Consider the following 13,487-nt stretch of genomic DNA (forward strand, 5'->3'; position numbering starts at 1 on the left):
AAAAATATAAAGAAAGGTGATAAGGAAAAATGCCTGCATCTATTCTACCTAAAAAGTCGTACTGGGAATGAAATTGTGAGTTGGGCAGAAATGAGTGTGTGAAGTCCCATGTTCATTTTTTCTGTTGTAGGAAAATTTAAATATGTGTTCAATTCTGGACCATCAGGAGTCATGGAAAGTTCAAGGAAGGTTTCCAAAAAACATTCCGGCTTACTCGTCTTTCGCAGGTATATTTACACATGCATGAAGCATAAGTAAGACTGAAAATACATAAGGTTTCAAATAATAGTTTTACTCTGAGATCTTGATTCTGAAATGACTAGAAAGCTGCCTAGCTTAGCTCTTCCTCCACCTGTTCAGCTCTGATCCTCTCCCCAGCCTAGAGATGGGGCTGTTTCCCGTCCTGACAGCCAGCGAGTACTTCGTTGGAATTCCTCTCTCTCTCACGTCATCTCCTTTGCCTCCCTAGCTTTGTACCTTCTTGGTCTTCCACAGACAGTCTCTGAGGGGGAGAGGTGTCCCAGCAGTAATAATAGCTGTTGTTTTCTCGGCGCTTACCCTGAGCCTTTTCTGTTTGCCTTGATCGAAACTCTTTAGGTGTAGTGCCCTTCACCACGACCTTGCCAGGGAGGTGCTGTTAATACCCCCATTTTAAAGTTGAGGAAACGACTTGCCCAAGGATGTACAGTTTGCCCAAGGTACAGCGATATTTCAATCCAGACAGGCTGCTTCTAAAGTACATGCTCACAGCCAAAGAGTCCACACACACCCCTTGCCCTGGTGAAAAGGGGGCAGGAATATAAAGGGGGTGGGAAAGTAATGACTTGAAGGAGGGCACCAGAGAGGCGTATGGGCTGGAAAGGATCTGTTCCTTGATCCAGATGCTGGTTCCAAGCATCTTGTGAAAATTTGTGGAGCTGGATACGCATGCATGTTATGTATGTGTTTGACGTAAAACATGTATCAAAAAAGAAAAAAAAAGGAGAGCAAAAAAAATAAAGACCTAAGGCACATACATATGAAACCAATGGGAAACTGAATAGCCATTGGCCTTAAATAATCTTGTTGAAAACACCTCTAACTGCGGGAATTGGTCTCATGAGCAGGTGGCCGGGTGGGTGGTCTGGATTTGAGCAGAGGTCTCACTACTGGGTAACTTTGGGATGAACACTTGATCTCTGCCCCTATCTCAGTTTATTCATCTGCAAAAGCGGGGTAGCTTACGCTTATTTGCAGGGTGTGATTAAATGATCTACTTTAGATAAAGACTTAGAGATAATCTCCTCTCCTTCAATGCCAAAGCGACTACAGTGACTGGGGTGCTCCCATCAGGTACAGGGGAAGGAGCGCTGGGCCTCACAGCTAGCCACCACGACTCTTCTTCCTAAACAGATAAAGTGTAGGTATGTATGTATTTATTTATTTGGTCTTTTTTTGGGGGGGGGCACACATGCGGCATGTGGACGCTCCCAGGCTAGGGGTCAAATCGGAGCTGTAGCCGGCGGCCTGTGCCACAGCCGAAGCAATACAGGGCTCCTTAACCCACTACGTGAGGCCAGGGATTGAACCTGTGTCCTCATGGATGATAGTCTGGTATATTAACCACTGAGCCATGAGGGGAATTCCAAGTGTAGGTATTTAAAAGCCATTTTGTTGGCTGGGTCGAGGTGTGTTCCTTCTCCAGGTAAAAAGCTCTTTCCTTCACAACAAATTGTTTGACCAGATCCAAGGTTAGCCAGCCTGACACTAATAAGTCCACTGCCTTCCTCTTGTTCAGACAGTGCAGACGTGGCAAAGAGTACCTTTTCCTGCTCCTCACGTAAATCTGTGTTCCAAACGTCACATGCCGAAGGGGAAGTGAACAGGTCTGTCTTATTCTCCAGCATTGATGATGAAGGCCGAATTCTAGGGAGAAGCAAATGAGGAAAAGAAGAAGTTAAATCTCTTGGAGGATATGACTGTTCCGGTGTCTGCCCATTGGCCTGATGTATTTTAAACCTGCAACGTCTGAAATCTCCGTTCCCTTCTTTTGGACCCTCCATCACATGAAGCTGACCTACAGGTGTTTACAAGATCCCTACTCTGTGTAGCCCTCCGTCCTGTCCATCCACGCCTGACGTCCAGCCCTTCCCCACAAAGGCCCATTCTAATTTCACCAATGGTCGGCTCCACTTGCCACAATCCTGTCAAGGCAGACAAATGAAACATGTCAGGAGACATGTGGAAGAAAAGAGTTACTGATTTACTGTGGAACTTTTTATGGATAAGAGTTATTTCTCTTGGCCTGGTACCTGCTCTTGAAGCTTGATCACATTTCAAGGTACTGCAGCCATTTACTCAAATATTCTAGGTCCTCAGATGTTAGGGTGCACGTGTCTGTTTGTGTGCGTGCATGTCTGAATGCGGTTGGAAAGCCACAGCAAGGCTGTTGATTGCAAAGCAGGAACAAAGGGGAAAAGTCAAGGCTCCCTCCCACCCTCACCTCTAATGATTATCAGCATCACTGCGGCTCTTTTGTTTGGGAAAAGGACTTAGGGTCACTTTGCAACGAAAAAAAAGTCTTTAGCGTGCACAAGTTTGAAAACATTGTCCTATTTATTTGGAGAAGTATACAGAAAGCTCTTTTCCCCTCTAGTTTGGTTTGCAAATAGAATGTTTTTGTGTCTATCTCCGTGGTGTCGTGCTTTACTGAAAAAAAAGACCGAGTGGTATGGGAAGGTCAGATTTGGGGGTGATGATTCTCCCTCTAGCTTTTCAGATGTCACAACCAGATGAAGGATAATTTAAGGAGCACAGAGCCGGGTGATGGGTCTTGCAGAGCTGCCTGTCTGTTGGACCTGGAGGAAAGCTTATCCCCAGCAAGGTAATTTATGACAGAAGACGATCTTGGCTCCCTGCAGGCAGCACAACCTAGGTTCTGCGAAGAACTTCTGCTTTATTGAGAGAGCTGTAAGGCTGGAGACGGGATAAGTTATGGCTTTCCAGTGGCTTTCCCCTTTCTCCCTTTCCTTGTTGGGGTTGTTATTTATTATTTGTGGGTAGGGACGAGAGGGTTCACTTTGCCAACTTCTGAACCTTCTCTAGATTCATGGCTCTGAATTTCGAACTGTCCCTGAACTTTCCTGCTCTCAAGTTCCTGTTCTCTCAGCCCTCTGCAGTGTCCTGCCGTGAATGGAGAAAACTCTAAAAGGCTTATTTTAAAAGGCTGAAGTATTTTCTTAAACATCAAATAGCACTAAAAAAAAAAAAAAGCAACCTATTATGATGAGTCAAGTGTAAATGAATTGAAAACACATGCTTCACATCTCCCCCAGTGTATGCGGCAGGTTCATGGCTGAATTACTATTCGGCTTTCTTGGATTCAAAGTTGATATAAAATGATGGGACAAGAGATGAGCCCAGACACATTAGTTCTTTTGGTTTCTACTGCTTCGTTCTTTATTTAATATAAAATGGCCTTGGGTTGCGCTCTGAAAGCTGGAGAGAAGAGGAAAGAGTGGGAGATATTTATAAGCAGCTTTTGCCAAGTGAGAACTCTATTAGGAAATAGGGCATTTTGGCTAAAGAATTAAATTCTTGATTTAATGGCTGTAACATTAGGAGGTAGAACTCGCTTTGAAATCTGGGCAGCTTTGCTCCCACTACGTTGGAGCCCTTCTCGTCACCTTCACGCCTGCAGCTCATTTGGCGCTTGCTTCCCAAGCTTCAAGTCCTGTCCTTAAGAACCCTGAGAGGTTATTTGGGTCTAGTACTTTCTACGGCCAGTCACCTTAAATATGCCTTTCTGAAAGGGAGCCCTGCGGGTGCACAGTCAGCTCTGCAAAGGCAGCCTGGGATGAACCAGAGGAAATTCTCAGAAGTCCTGCTCTTCCTTGTGGTCCCTGTGTTCAGGGGTGTCCAGGGCTGCTTCAACCTCAGGAGACCAACGTGGGAGCAGAGCAGGCTTCTGGGAGCGCGCGTACCCGTATGCGGCCAAGTTTAAGAACTGTCTGCCCAGCGAATGTCTTGGCGGCTGGACAACAAACGCACATCTGATGCCTGTGGGAAGACACCCTGCAATGTGTGTTTGTGAGAGAAGCCGCGAGGCCACAAACCAGACAGAACCACAAAAGAACGTTTACTTTTGCGGCTCGCATTCCCCGTCGTGCTTTTGGGAAAACTACTTGCCATGTTCTATGCATCTGCTCCGTTTCCCCACTTGTCAAGAAAGCTGGGCTCGCCACTTGCCGCCACCCTGCGGGCTGGAGGTAGGGCGATTGGGAGAACGCCTAGAGAGCTCAGGGCTCCCCGGGGCAACATCGAGCAGAGCACCCACGCAAAGCGCCAAGCACCAGCGGGACAGACCCTCAGAAGGAAACGTAGGTACATTTCGCCACCCGCTCCAAACATGCGTTCGACTCCCGCGTGGAGGGGGAAACGCAGTTGCTGAGTTACTCTGAGATGACGGAATGTGCCGAAAAGAAACTGCCAGCAAAACCCCTTTGCCCAGCCTGGCCCCGAGGTCCCGCTGCCAGCGGGGATTATCTAAAGCGGGTGTCCTTAGAGAACGCAGGAATTCTCTTCCACCACAGACTGCTGAAACCTTCCCATGCCACTGTTCTAAAAGCTGCAGAGAATTAAAAACAGAAGCTTTCTGGAGGAAGAGAGGGTCCTTTGGGGGCACTTTGTTCGCTTTGGTTTCTACCCCCTCCCTGGAATATGCAGGAAAAACCGGGAGAAGTCGGCGCTCCGAGCCCAGACCTTCGCAGAGACGAAACCCCTCACGCCGACGCGGAGGGCGAGGAACGCTTTCTGGGTTCTGGTTTTATAATCACTTCTGTTTATAGTAGGAAAGAAATAGCCCCCTTCTTGAATTCAGCAATGTAGTCTTTTCTTAATGGTTCCCCTCCTTACACAAACACTATAGGGCCTAGTCCTTCAATAGGTTATTATTGCGCAGCTAATGTGAAATACAGACCAACGCTGTCAGTTGAATGGGGTGACTGTCACCAGGGTAAGAGTGCCATTCAGACAGAGGAAGTGACAACTGCAAACGGTGGCCACCAGAGTCAAAACAGTGGATGGAATGGGTGGGGAGCATAATGGCTCCTGAAAGTTCACGAGAGGGTATGAAGGATTTGCCTGGTATTTGGGGCCACTGGTTTCTGGAGCACTGATTTAAGTCCCTGAGGTCCTAAGAAAATGAGGAGGAGGAAAGATGTTGGATCTCAGGGTAGTCTTTAGCTGTTGTCTCTCTCACACACACAGACACACACACACACACAGACACACACACACACACACACACACACAGCAGTACGACTTATTTCCTGAGCTCAAATTATATAAAACACCAGAACTACACCAGGAAAAGAAGAATTCCAAGTGTCCCCCAAAACTGTCTGAAAGAAAGTGGCTTTTGGTTGGTTGGTTGTTTAATCAGGGATCCTAGTGGGTTGTCTGACCCTGGGACTTTCAGCCTTTTCTCAGAAATCCCTGTGGAGAAAGGGACCCACGAAGCACGTAAATCAATGCACAGATTCTGAACACACTGGCTTAAACGGGGGTTCACCGCGCCCTCCCTGCCTTGGCTCAGCAGCAGAGCAGAGGCTGCCCTTGGTTTCCTTCTTCCTCAGTCCCTGCCTGGCACTGGGGATGTTGTGTGGCCCCTGGCACGACGCTCCGGTGGCCCTGCCGTGGGAGGGCCCGTTTTCCCGTCTAGGGGCAGCACGCTGAGCTGGGTCTCTCTGCGCCCAGCGGAGGCCTGTGCAATGTACAAGATGCCGAGCGGCTAGACCTTAGCTACCCTACCTACACTCCCAGGGGAAAATGTCTTTTGTCTTTCTGCAGTGAAGAGGGATTATGAGAAATGTCCCCCCTCGCCTTACCCCACAAGGGCGACATGAAAATGGAAAAGTTAATGTTTTTGATGGGCGCTGTCGTACGCAGGTGACAGACAAAGCAACACGATGTCTACTGTTACGGTTCCTGCCATGTCCCAGGGTGCTACTGCTGTCTCCTTCTCACATCACAGGGGTAAGAATGGTCCCCTGTGGAAAAGCCAATGGTGCAGACTGCAGATGAGAAAATTCGTGGGGCCACACAAGACAAATTTCAAATTAGTTTCCTTGGGCGCTGGTCATGCTTCAATCCCACATGAGGAAAATCTGTGAATTCAGCTACCTTGAAAATAATGGAATGGGCATGGAAGGGCTGGGACAGACCTAAATATTTTAATTAATATTTCAAGAAATGCAAAACGTAGCTAGCTCATGAATATTTGATTTATGTAGCCCTGTGCTACGGTAGCCACGGGCTGCATGTGGCTAGTAAAACATCTGAAATGCGGCTCGTCTGAGTCAAGATGTGCTGTAAGTGCAGAACATACACTGGGTTTGAAGACAGAATTTGAGAAAGACTGTAAAATACCTTATCAATACTTCTTCCATCTGATTTAATGTTGCAATAATATTTTGCCCGTGTTCATTTGAACATTTCACTAAAATTAATTGTATGTGATTTCTTTTTTAAAGTGGTATTTGAAGGTGGCAGCTCCCCTGCAGTGCTTTTGAGAAAACTAAAAATGTCATATCTGGCCACATTTTGGCTTGCATTATATTTCTACTGGACAGCCCTGGTATAGGCTTTGTTAACAGACAGTGTGCGAACTGCTGTCTGGAATTCAGTATTTCCTGCCCAATCTACAGTGTCAGGGACGGGAGAGACCTGAAAGGACTGGTGTTATAATATTGCCGGGAATGACCGTGAAACGCTTTAAACGGTTGAGACAAGTAACAGCATGTCCTGTGTAATGCACTATTGTGGTCATCCACCTTTCACTGCTTTTAAGTTTCTTTGTAATTCTGAATTTGTAGACCACTGATAATAGTGAAAATGATTCCTACCTGTAAAAAAGCAAAGTAATTGGGTCTGGTATAATGTACCAGATCATTGCCATATGGATAGAGCCGTTTGCAGTTCTGTGTAAATTCATCTCAGCATTCCTTATAATCCATGTATGTGTGGTTTCCCGAATTCTTTGACCCTGTGGTAACACCCGACTTGTTGGCTAATTAATGAGTTAATAAAATCTTAGACACGAGTTCATTGTAGATTTGCCGGAGAGTTGTAATTTATCTTTTTAAACTATACTAGAGGGTTTAGGAGTTCACAGTGGTTAAGATGAACCCTTCCCTGTCCTTCCCGCCTCCTTCAATCCCCAGCCACGCCTGGGATTGAAGCAGTAGAAGCAGAAGGTCCCAGCAGTAGAAGTACTTCTGAAAACCCGAGATGGGGTCTGGAGTGCATTTTTCTATAGAAAGTATTTTCCCTGAGGTTCGATTGCCACTTAAACACTACTCACATATGCAGCAAGCTGACCTGTGGATTGTTTTGAATTTTGTGAGCCAGCCAGGGAATCCACCCAGTGGAACATTTGATTCTCAGAGATGTGCTGAGTTCCAAGTAACAGAAGAGAAACCTAGGATGTAACTCATTCGTAAGGCGTACGCTGCGGATATTGATCAAGCAACCATAACGGCCTCAAGTTTAATGGCAAAAAACATACTTGAAAAAAAGTGGGTTGTTCCAGACTTTTTTGCCCACCCTCCCTTTTTTCTTTCTTTACTTAAATAAACATTTTAAAAATAGTTCTGTTCTTATTTTACCTTTGTCATTTTCCCCAAAGGAAGGGCCTTTCTTCAAAGCACTGTGTGACCAGATGGGGCAGGCGCATCAGTATTTATTTCATATTTCCACTTACTCCTGTGAATAGAATGAATTTTAATAAATATGAGAAAATAAAAATACAAAATAAGTAATTTCATGCACACTCCTTTTTTTGAAAACTTGCAAATACAGCACTTAAGATCTATATGCTTTGCTTTTCTTTATTCTTTTTTAAAAAGAAGTAGCTTTTATTAGCAGAAAGATCATTAAATTTTGTGAGTATTGGCCTCTAGCATTTAAGTTTTTACAGAACATGTGAACGTTTACTAGTCTTTCACCAGCAGAGACGTATGATTTTTATATATCTGTAATTCTGAAAATGAAACATTCACTCTACAAATGCACAACAGTCCACTTATAAATTTTATGTTTTGTGGGCTATTTTCTTATATAAAGCAGCCACTTTGGAGACTAGATTTAAAGTACAGTATACAATATTCTTAGCTATATAATCTGCCTGTATATAATTATTTTCTTTTTTGATTCTTTAGGACATAACACGAGGGGGCTTTGTGGCATAAAGTCCTTGACCTAGGTATTTTAATATTATAATTCACTTGGTGATGTTATTGAGGAAACCAAAATATGCCTTTTTATAATTTTCAACTGTTTGAAATTAATTTTGAAGTTTAACTTGACTATAAGATGCTTTTGATTTTTTATATTAAGAAACTGTTTTGAGAATTGTTAACAAAGAAGAGTATGAATTTATGCAAATATTTGTTTCTGATTAAGATAACATCTCTTTAAAAAGTGAATTTAATGAAATAAAAGCTTTTGATAAAATTTGAAAATCTTCATGTGTTTTTAACGTATCTTATAAAAGAGTTGTGGTGTATCAATTCTCAGTAAAATGGGGATGAAACAGTAGCATATTAAATCTTCCATCATTATTCAAAAGTAATAGAATACTGTACTTTAAAAATAAAATGAAAGTTTCAATCGTATGAAGAATTTCTTTCTTATGGAAGAGCTTTAGTCCTGACCCATTTTCCATAAAAAGGAGTTACTATATTTTTCGGCTCTTTCTTTATCTAGGATTCCTCTAATTGGTATTTTCTCTCGGGTTGATTTTTCTCTCAGGTTGTTTCTTATTTAAGAAAGAGATCTGTTGCAGTGATGACTGACTGTTACATAAATAGATGAAAAGATACAGACTCTTTTCTGGAAAGCAAGGGGTTGGGGAATCTTTTCCAGAAAGCAGTTTTATTTTTTTTAACTTGACAATATTGAAAGATTAATAAAAGGATGATGTCTTTATCATCTGCTGTCTTTTCGGGACTAAAAAGGTTTGGAAACAAATATTTACTATCTATCATATATGATCGTACTATTTATCAATGCTATTAGTCACATAAATAATATCACATACTGTTCATAACACACGGTTTCCTACGTCAAGAGATTCTCTATTGTTAACATCCATTAATCATGTGAAAAATAACTAAGAAAGGGGTAAATTCAGAAGATACTTCAGATATGGCATATGGAATCCATGCAATCCATAAAATGCCTGGAAATAGCTGGACAAAATCTGGTATTTATTTTTATCCCGGAAGAGGAAGCTTTATCAGAATTTCAAAAGTCTTCTTGACCGTCTCCCTCCGGAAAAGGCTCCGAATGCTTGGCGGCAGGACTGCTAAGCCTAGCTGCTTATCGCTATAACATCTAGGTGAAAACGAAGATTTGATTTGATTTGATTTTGCCTTTTTAGGGCTGCGCCATGGCACATAGAGGTTCCCAGGCTAGGGCTCGAATTGGAGGGGTAGCTTTTGGCTACACCACAGCCACAGCAACGCCAGATCCTTAACCCACTGAGTGAGGCCAGGGATCAAACCCATGTCCTTATGAATACTAGTCAAGTTTGTTAACTGCTGAGCCATGATGGGAATGCCCAGAAAAGGAAGATTTTAATGAACGTCTAATTGGTTTGTCCATGTGATGCCCAACGCAATCCAGACTACGATTTTCAGAGTTTTGACGGTGTTATGACTTTAAGGAGACAGAGCTAAACAACAGACTTCTTTTCTCCAAGTGTAAGGGTGTCTTTCTTTTGCCTATCATACCTCTTATCTCCTGTCCCCTGGCCCTTTTTACTTTCTCCCTCTGAATTAACCAAAGAAATCCTCATGATACTCCCAATTTACAGAGACATAGATAATTCTGACTCTATGGGTAGAAATGCAGTACTGTCATCCGTTTAGGAATGTAATCAATATATGTTCATAAAGTGAGACTATGTCTGCAATACGTTATTAAAGGAATACTGTGCTGTCAATATGGGCTCTTATTAATTTAGAAACTCGGGACTGCAGTATTTCTAACAATAATGGGAGGAGAAAGTGATGAATCATTACAATCTGCCACGACGAAGACAATATTGTCCAAGCTTAAGTTTGCTGGTGCCGCTCCGGGAGTTTATCCACAATTGATTCCAATTTTTCATTCTTCAAAGGTCTTCCCATATCCTTAAATAAAAGCAGAGTTAAACCTGCAGGCAAGCAGAAGTTGGAGGCAATCGCAAAGTAACTTCTAAATAACGAGCATCTTGCCAGGAAAATGTGTGTGAGCTCCAAGGAAAGGGCGTTTGAAGAGATACGAGATGGAAGGAGGATTTTCTCTGACACAATTTTGAGTTCTTGACAGCAATTTCTCCCTGTTTATAAAGCATATAGAACTACATTCAAGAAGAGAGGAAGTTTTGGAGACATAACTGGAAAAAGAAATCTGCAGATAAGGAAGTTATTCCAACTAGATCATTTCTTATCTCAATATTTTCTGTATCTACATGAGGAATAACTCATGTGAAAAACAAACCTTTTCCAGATGCTTTGGTGAATTTGCTATTTTTTTTTTCCTCTATAGATAATTAACTTTCAATAAGGGCTTTCCAATTTAAAAAGCATGTAACATTTCATTTTGACAATAATCCTTTAAATAAAGTTGCTATAATAGTAACAATAATAATTGCTCCTGTTACTATGCTGCTTTTTATATTGTTTTCTGGTTAAAAGAAACATTTTATTCTAAGTGGGTCAATATTTTAAAATACTGACATGTTTTCCCCTTGCAGTCCCATCCCCTTTTTTTAAAAAAAGATCTTATTTTTCCCATTATAGTTGGTTTACAGTGTTCTGTCAATTTTCTACTGTACAGAAAAGTGACCCAGTTATACCTACATATACACATCTTTTTCTCACTGATTTTTATAAGTAAAAATGCTCAGACTCTTTTTGAAACCATTCAATAATAGGTGGAGTAGGAATTTTTTTATTTTTTTGTTTGTTTGTTTTTGTCTTTAGGAGTAGGAGTTTTTAAAGACAAACTATCAAACTCAAATTCCATGCTTTCCTCCCTCCTTTTGGAAGGACAATGGGATAGAATACAACATGCATATTTTAATAAATTGTATTTGCTTTTTGTAAGAGCTTGGAGGAATGTACTGTCATTTTGTATATTCTTAAAAATCCTTTGTTCAAAGAATTTAAAGTACTTTTATGTTTATAGACTTATACAACATTTGCACTGTTTTGAAGTATTTGAGGAGGAAATAAAATTTTTGACTATGAAAATAAACTCACATCGTCAGGCCAGGAGTTCGCACCAACCAAAACATCTTCACCGGTGCTCTATGCCCTGTTGACGGTATTTCTGAAAGTTGGCGATTGGAAGAAGTGGAACCAGCATCACCTGGACTGAGCTGTGAATCTATGCCATCCATCTAGGGTACACCAAGGCGCCCTTCTTCCTCCTGTCACTTCCTTCTACGCCCCACTCAGTGTCTTCAGCAGCACATGGCAATTCAGCCTGAGCCGTTAAACTTTGGTTCATAACGTGGACACTCATCGCCCCTCTTCTACAAATTGAAGAGGTGAAGCAAAGAGTTGTTATCAGACATCTACAGCAGCTCAAGGGAGGATGTCGGTATCTTCCCACGAGCTGTGCAGTTGTCTCAGGTGCCTTTGTAAGAGCGCCTCTAGGCTAAATTCAAAGATGAACATCAGAAAGAAGAATATTTGCAGCCGTTTTTATCTCAAAGACTGAGCTCCTTTTCCGACACAGAATGGCTCCTCACTAATACATGGTTATTTTTCAACAACAGATGGGCCTATAAGTGAAAAGAGACCTCCTCATTTGGCTGGTGGCACATGGACGTCTTCACATTTACGTGCAGTTCTGACTGTTGTGAAGGGACCACATGACATTAATGCAATTTCCTCTTTAATGTGCCACCGTGCCATCAGCCTTGATGTTCAGGCTTCCACATTTAAGAGGCAGCCCTTCATCAGACCAGCATGAGTGCCATGGAGCTTTGTGGAGATGTGCCAAAACAACAGGCCAGCACTTGGGAGAGGGTAGGGACGATGTGATTTCAATTTCATTCCATCTGTCCCCAGATTTCTTTCATTACCAAGCTGGTCACTGGCTTTGGAGAACAGTCAGAATTCCAGGGCTCTGGAATGCTCAGCATAAGTTGAAAGGAGCGGGCATTCCTGTGAACCCCTTGGCTAGTTCTTGCCATGGGGAAGTGGGCAGAGACTACTGTCCTCCATTAAGGCATGTATTGAAAAAAGTCCTAATGGAAGCAGTAATAAGGCTTCAGGAGCTGGCTTTTTGTCTGAGAGGCTGGGCAAGAGACGTCAGATAGCTCCGCGGGCAAGAGAGAAAATACAGGCAACCAAGGAACAGGGAGCAGAGGTGTGCTGGCATTCTTTATTCTTGAGAGAAAAAGCCCGACTCCTTATTGTCAAATTGTAACCACCCCCCAACCTCTTTCTCCAGGACTATCCCACCATTCCAATAAGAACTAAACCATGAAAAAATTCACTTGGCCAGTGAATCCGAGATTCTTTTTTAATGGTGGATTATTTTACACAAATTCTTGAATGATTATTTTCTGTGCTCCCAGGCAATCTAGATTAATTGAGACAATAAAGGTCTGGAAGCCCTAAAATGTTGGTTCAATTCCCAACTCTGACACAAAGAAGCTAAATGACTTGCCAGAGAATATGCAGAAAAATCAACAACAATATTCCTATTTGCAAAATAAGGTTGGGGTGCCACTGGGACGCTATGTGGCATTTTTAAAGATCGTGTTCCAAGTGCTAATTATTCACCAGTTGCTGTTCCAGATCCTGCCTCTTGATATCAGGAAGTTGATTGCTAACAGGATGATATTGGTTTAACTTTTAAATGTGAGTTTCGGAAGTATAACTTTTCAAAGTCATAAGAGAACTAGAATATTGGAAGTAGGAAAAAACCTTAGGCAAGAATCGTGGCATCTCAACTCGGTCATTTTACAGGCCCAGAGAGGTCAGTGACCTGGCCAAGGCCACAGAGGGGGTTAGTGACAAACCAGGACAAAAACCCTGGCTTTGTCTTTGATCAGTATCATGATCCGTAAACCATATTGCTTCTCGTATGCCTGCTCTCTGTGATGATTCTGGGGAAAGGACGTCTCATGACATGGGTTTTTCATGGCTCGAGATGGGTGATTTGGGGGCAACGTGAGAGGGCACTTTTTGATACAGCTGCTTCCCCACCATGTCCACCGCTCATGCCCAGATGACAGAATTGCTAGGATCTCCATCAGTTGCAGGAGTCTTTGAAGGCATGAAATAAACACAGCCTGACAACTTTGTTCCCGTGTTGTGACCTGTTCACCTCCCTGCCACTTCCAACTTGACTTCTCTCTGAGTAGCCTCCATGTTATTCAAGTCAGCAGGATTTTCCGAAATCAGGCATCTTGTGCTGGGGCTGCCAGGAGGAAGGGCTGTGCG

The 13,487-nt window shown here is 42.8% G+C and overlaps 1 long non-coding RNA gene across 3 annotated transcripts in view; it reads right to left on the minus strand.

Moving 5' to 3' along the window:
• LOC102165006 overlaps window positions 1–13,487 on the minus strand; it is a 320,646-nt gene that overhangs the window by 65,389 nt on the left and 241,770 nt on the right. For all 3 annotated transcript variants that reach the window (XR_002340479.1, XR_002340477.1, XR_002340478.1), the window contains 2 exons: window positions 7,647–7,743; window positions 1,803–1,905 (listed from right to left, as the gene is read on the minus strand). This is a non-coding gene — a long non-coding RNA (uncharacterized LOC102165006). The remainder of the gene's footprint in view (window positions 1–1,802; window positions 1,906–7,646; window positions 7,744–13,487) is intronic.

Source organism: Sus scrofa, chromosome 18, assembly GCF_000003025.6.
Source record: "Sus scrofa isolate TJ Tabasco breed Duroc chromosome 18, Sscrofa11.1, whole genome shotgun sequence".
NCBI lineage: Eukaryota > Metazoa > Chordata > Mammalia > Artiodactyla > Suidae > Sus > Sus scrofa.